We start from the raw sequence: 7,163 nt of genomic DNA, 5'->3' as shown, positions 1-7,163 counted from the left end.
TTCCTGTTTCCCGCCGGTGGGGCGCGCGAGCGCATGCGCGCCGGGCAGGGACCGGCGCGACAGCGTCTCCTCCGCCTCCCCTCACCGCGGGTAGCGGGCCCTGGGCACAGAACCTGAGGGGAAAAATGAAACAAGAAAAGCTAAAAATTACGTTTAAGAGCGTGTTCTCCCGGACCTTCCCCTTCTACGTCTGGCTTGGCTCCACCGGTTGCTCTAGCGCTTTGCAGGACTGCAGACCCCTAGCGCTAAGGAATGAAGGGCCTACAGCTTCGTCTCTGGCATGCAGTAGTAACCCGCTCATCTGTGTATTTAAAAGCATATCTAACGGACTCAGAGCAGAGCCTTTGGACCGGTGCTCTCTGCCAAGGGCAGCAGGCCTTGCCTGAGTGGCGGTGGTGATGACGAGGGCGGCGTTACGCGAGGGTGGGGCACCAGGCCCTGCTGATGCAGGAACAGAAGCTTCAAGGGAAGCCTGTGAAGGCAAGTTGGGAAAATGAAGCTCGTAAGTCAACAAAGTGCACCAAACTAGGCGTAAAATAAAGTTTATGGCAGTTTTTCCCCATCCTGTTAGCCACTTGGTATTCCACAGAGTAAAATTTACCTCAAGCTTTCCACTAGGGGTATAACCACCCTTTTCTCACGTGGTTAACTTAGCACCTTCTCCACAGGCACCACTACCCCTTCTTTGGGGAGCAGCCTTGCTAGCACATCTGTGATTAGACTCCTGATTAGAGCAATAATTTGTAATTTGTGGTTAGTCTCCTAGTCTGTTGTTTCTACTTCACACTAATGGAAGGGGTTTTGTGTCCAAAAGGTAGTCTGCTGATTATATTAGCTGGTCAAATGAGAGATACCATCACTCTCAAATCTTGTCTTACATGTACACATATAGAGATGCTTGCATTGGATTTCTTCCTTCTGATTTCATTACCTGTCTATGCTTACAAGTTCTCAGCACCTCAAAAGTATGTTCTACAAGTAAGAAATGTGAGTCATACATGGCTATGTCAAGGCCTTTGAAATCACTGAAATCATTGCCAGGTGATAATACTCTGCATGCGTAATGTCCCAATGAATGACCCTGGAGTCCGTGGATGACTGCAGGTGTCTTCCACAGATACTTTGATTGGATTCAGGACCCTGCCACTTCTCACCAAAATGCTTTCAGTTTTCAACTACATGCCTAACATGACTAACCCCATATTGTTATCTGTGAAGCTGGAGTGGTTACACCTGCCATGTCAAATGAAAGCAACAGTAATGGACTTCCAGGTGTTTTTGGCAAGTCCCCCATTTTGGAGCTTTGGAGAGAAGGCAATTGGGAGGAGGCATGGGCTTGTCAGCAGGAGCAATACTTGAATCAAGCTGCTGGTCTGGGTAAATTCAGAATACTTTTTTTGTGTCTTCTCTGGCATGCTACTTTCCTGCTGGTGTCTTCATCTGTTGCAGTTTGTCAGTGAAAGACAGTCATCTCCTTGATCAGTCTTTGGGAAGTGGATAACGTGAAGCAGTGTGTTGTAGTAGTAGACTGTATGTGACTTTATTGATTTATTGACTTACCAGTCCCAGGAACTTGCATCTTGCAATTAGTTCTTCCAGTAAAAGCTGAAAAAATAGGCAGTACAGAAAGGTGCAGGCAATGATGGACAGCTTGCTGACCACTTCTGATCTCTTCATGGAGCTGCAATCAGGGAAGTATTGAGTTAGTAAAGTCTTATATCCAGTCAGGTAGTGAAAGTCCTGCACATCTTACTGTATGTGAAGGAGCAGAGAACATCCAGATTTCCAAATACAAGATTGACATACTTAGCCAGACTACTAGCAATCCATCTGTAGATTTCAACCTCACCCTCAAGTACGTTCTGTTTCCTGTTCTCACATTTCTAGAGATTGTTGCCTGACTTCTTCTAGAAACCTTTTGATGTCTTATAATTTTACAACCAATAATAGAATGTTTGTTCCTTAGTTTGCTTCCTTGTTTTTGGTGGTAGATACAATGGCTTGTTCACTATTAAAACATTTTAGTCAATATATTCATATTTTGTTCTACATTCTCATGTCTCCAGCCCTTTGGAAATTAATTCAAGCTAACCTCAGCATCGAGCAATTTTGGCAAATATAATTGTATTTGACTCTCATTTTATCATTAAATACTTTTTTGCTGGTTCTAAACAGATAAGCCTATAAGGCAGAAATTTTAGTAAAGGGAATATAAAAAATGAGAGAGCAATTACACAGGAATTAGAAGAAAGCACAGAGGAAATGAGTGAAGCAAAAAGAATGCCTGTCAGCATGCTGATCACTCAGCCACCCTTGCATGCTAACTTACCCTTCAGTGTTTTGGTTATTTTGGCGTTGTATTTTGAGTTCTTTTTAGTCTTTGATTCTGTGGAGAGCAAATCTGCAGGGGTTCTTTATTCTTTTCTTAACTCTGCTTTAACTCTACCACTTTATTTGTGATGGATCTTATTTGTTGATTGCTTAACCGTGCAACCTTAGCATTTGTGAGATATTTGTATACTCTTGTCAAAGTGGGCCAGCGTACATTGATACACCATGAGCAGCACTTCAAAGTATGCAAACACTTGCCTGAGAGGTAAGATGGGAGAGGAAAAGGTAGTATTTTGGTATGTTATGAAACAAAGATGCTTTGACCACTTTTGGTTAAGAATATAAAGCATTTTATAAGAGACATAATAACTTTAAAGGTATTAAGAATTGCCTAAGTTAAATTGTTGTTTTTTCTTGTTAACTTTTAAAAACAAAAGCAAGTAAAAATAGTTTTTATTTTAACATACATATATTTATATAATATGGTGGAAGTGCACAGGCTTTATATTTTGCTGTTTGTCCACCAGATGTTGCTATAGCCACAAAAATAAATGCAGATTAAGAAATTTGAAAAAAATTAGTAGTTTTATTTTCATTGCAGATCACCCTTACATATCCTGATCCTGGCAAGAATTACACACATGCTTACATTTTTGCCCTGGGAATAGTCCCAGTGAATTCAATAAGCAACTCATTCTGTGTGAAGTTAAGCACGTTTATAAGCTTTTTTAGGACGGGGCTATATCAATTATGTTTGCTATTTTCTTTATTTTTTCTGTTTTCTCCATTATGAAGAGAAAGAGCGAAAGACAGAGGGACAGAGGCCACAAATTTTTAATTTTAAAAGAAATGTGGATTGTTCTCAGGCTCCCATAATGTAAAATATATCTTCGTGTTAATGAATATGATTTTATTTAAAATTCACGTAGTTTAGGTTTCCTCTTTAATTTAATGACTCCAGCAACAAACAGGCATCACTACAGTATATACAAAGACAGTAAAACCTTTTCCCACAGGGCAAAGCAATCCCATCAATCAGAAAACTGTATCTAAAATGGTACCACTTTAGAAAAGCTATTTAAACTCTAATTTGCTAGTTAGTATTTTTGAAATTAAAACATTTCCAAAATGTGCTGGCTATGATTGTTTAAAAAAATATAACAGTTCATTTTCTTTATGGCAATGAAAATAAATGGAGCCTTTGTGTTAGCAAATGTAGAAAACAAATCACTTTTTTAATGACTGGATTTTCCTGCCAGCTTGGAATTTGCCGCATGTGCATTTTATTTTGAATGCCTAAAGAGTGAAATCATTTGCCGTCTCTCATGCAGATGGGGCAGATTGGCTGAGGTGTCATTTGCAAAATGTGCACTTTCATCATTCGAGTTTGAAGGGGATCATTAGAAACGATGTTTCCTACAGATACTCAGGATTGACGGAAGCGGAGGGCTGCGCATCTATCGGAATAGCCTAGCGTCATAAGAGCCTGGGCCAAAACTTGTGCGCTTTGGAGTTTTCTTCTGTCTTGTTTATTTATGTTAGGAAATATAAAAATACCTCCCTAAACCAGAGAACCTTGAATTAGCTCTCTTGATAGCAGAGTTGACAGATAGTTTATATGCTTTTTTTTCGCTTTCATTTATAAGTATGGGGCCCTTGTGAAATATCTAAGCTGCTGACTGATGTAACAGCCAAGATTGATATAGTTTTGTTTACTCATTTACAGAAGGAGTGAAATCTGATGTGAGTTAGAACCAGAGCAACTATATTTTAATTTTTCCCCAGTGGGACAAAGTACATACACTGGAATGTTGCGGTGGTTTCTCGTAACGTTCAGCAGCAGTTGTGTGAGAGTGTTGAAGCATCCCCAGGACATGATGGTGCATAGCACGGTGACATGACATATGTAAATAAAAAGCTAATTTGATTCATGGCATTTTTAATACTGCATGCTGAAAATGCTTTTATTATAACTTCTAAATTTTAAATGTGACCTGAAATTACCTTTTTAAAAATGTAAAATATTACTGTTAGATTTTTAGCACAGGTAAGTAAATATTCTCAAAATGGCATTTCTACGACTGAGCTTATGGTATAGTAGTTAGAGTATTTGGAAAATAGGAAGGGTTTCTCAGCCTGTCAGGGGCAAGGTGGAGCCTTAGCTCAGACCTCCCCAGCCTTCAGCATCCCTGGTTCAGAGACCTTGTGTCGGTTGTGGCTTCTCATCTTCTTCTGCCTTGCCTGATCACTCCCCCACTTTCCTCTGCCGTTGCTCTGTGAAGTTATTGTGGCTAAGTTTTTGTAGTTGGTCAGACCTTCTCAATATCTGCTTCTCCAGACATTGAGACCTGCCTCTAAAGTTTGGCAATGGGGGACAGAGCACTCGCCAAAATCCCTTTCTGCTGGACACTGAGTTAATGCAAAAGAGAAAGGAAAAGGCAACTGTGAATGTACAGTGGTCTCATGCAGATGCCAACTCTGTATGGTGTTTACTTGGGCTCAGGCCTTCTGGTTTCTGCTTGTCATCCCAAATGCCTTATCATGTGTACTTCTTCAGATTCTGTTATTCTTTTCCAGTAATTGCTCTGATTTTTATTCTGAAGTACTGAGGAAATTTTTTGTATGTGTATGAACATGTTTCTCTCTCTGACTATTAGTCTATGGTTCTGTATCAATCTTTTTTTAACTGGCCAGTTTTGTTCCAATTTAACAGATAGGTGGAGGTCACAACAATAATTGAACTCTGGTGAGTTCTGAAACTTTTTAGGCAAGTAGGAAAAAGACCTATAACTTTCCTGATGGAGGGAAGGGTTGCAATATGAACTCTCATCTTACTAGAGATGGGAGAGAACCCTCAAGCAGAAAGGAGTCTGTGAGGAAAAACTCCTAGTAAATCATAGGACACTAATGAGTGAAAAATCAAACTGTATTACTTCCAGTGCTTAAGAAGCAACTTATTGCTATATACTGTAATTTCAGTTTTTATGGGATGGAAATTTGATTCTGTAAGTTGAGTGCATTTGATGGTTTTTGATGTTTCCTGACAAATAGCTAGCATGTTTGACGCAAATGTAGTTGAAAACCCCTTCCCCTATTCACTGGTACTGTATGGCAAATGCGAACTCAACTATAAATTAAACACAACAGGATTTTTGTGGCAAGTTACCTGCTTTGTGCTATGTGTTCATATGCAGACTTTTCCCTCTCTTTTTTCTTGTCTCCAGTGAGCCTCGTTTCCCTTGTTATATGTGGTTGAGTTGGTTTATCTCATTAGGAAAACCACAAGATCCATGGGGAAAGATCTGCCGCTTCATGTATATGTAGCGCTGTTGCAGTTGTTCTTTGTTAGCCTATAATCAAGTTTAATTTAAATACAGTTTCTAACTAGTGCCTTTTTTTTAATTGAGTGTTTCAAAAAAGTTTTCTTCCTTTTTTGTGTTTCTTCTGTGACTTAGTAAGAACTAAACAGGTGGTTTTGCATAGTCTAGGAAGGGTGTACTCACCTTCACAGCATTCCTTCTGAGAAGTGGCTTACCAAGGGTAAGCCTTCTCACCGCCCCCCCCCGCAAAAGTATGTGATTTCCCTTTGGGCTATGTATTTTTCTTACTCCATGTCCTCTGAGACTACATGGGTGTCCTTTGTAATTTCAATGGAGATATGAATTGGCAGGACTTAAAAGGAGAATGAATCTGTGTCAGAGTGTTCATTTTCAGTGCTGCTGTCCTCCTGGCCATAAAACTGTACACTTTTTTGTAAATTACGTTTCCTCTCCCTCAGGATTTCCATATAATTTCTTTCTGCATTTTTTTTCTAACAGGACTGGAGCATTTACCTGCTATGATTGTTTTCATTGCCCATTTGAATTTGAAGAGCTATTTTAAGTGATTTTCCTCTCTTATTCTCCATAGCTCCTGATTCTGTGTAATTTGTCCTGAATGCAGATGCCCTTCCGCAAAAAGGCAATTTTTACTAATGCAGTGGCAGTGAATGTCTTGTAAAAAATGCTTTTGTATGGACTTAGCAATTGTGGAGGTGGAAGGGAGACCTCTAGACTATTACATATAGAATAGGTATAGTCTAGGCAAAGATAGAAAAAGCTTTTTGCTCCGAAGGGAATTCTGAGTTGTTCATTATCCCTGTCCACTAACTTCCTTGTAAAATTGTAAAATGTAAGTGATGGTGGTTCCACTTGTGGTTTTTTTCTCCCTTCTTGGGCCAAATATAAAAGAGAAATAAATACACTTAATTCCTGCTCATTTGTGAGGGCCTGACGCAGACTGTCCTACTTGTTTTTACATCCAGAGAGCCTCCAAATGATGACAATATTTATTTGAAGCGGTTAAAGAGATGAAAGGCAAATGTAGAACTTCCTGATCTTTACCTTAATCAGGACTATCATCAGTATCTCACTGTACTTTTGCTTTTAATTTTGCCCATCACATATCTAGTAAGTCTGGTTTGCCCAGCTTTTTCTGTTATGCTTTCTAAAAGCAGCCTAAGCAGAACAAAACAGGTTCTGAGTTTACAGTCATCCCCTCCTTCCTGACATTAGGAAATAAAGTTTCTCACCCATAGCACAGTATATGGAAACTCTGAAATATGGCAGCCAGAGATGGCAGCATTCACCATCCTAACGCAGCTTGACTTTTTTTTTTGGAAGCTTCAGTAATTTGAATGAATGATGTCAGATTTTGAGTTTCCACTGAAAAAAAAACAATGCAATCCAGAATTCCCGTCCCTCATGGTTATGAAGAAGAGACATAAAACCTGATTGTAAGGGTTTAAAAAGTTGAAAGGCAGAACAAAAGAAGACCACATCTATTGTTTTTTA

The sequence above is a fragment of the Platalea leucorodia genome (genome assembly GCF_965183815.1).
Source record: "Platalea leucorodia genome assembly, chromosome: 6".
In the NCBI taxonomy this organism is placed as follows: Eukaryota; Metazoa; Chordata; class Aves; order Pelecaniformes; family Threskiornithidae; genus Platalea; species Platalea leucorodia.
The sequence above is the reverse complement of the archived record's forward strand: the minus strand, read 5'-3'. Positions refer to the sequence as shown.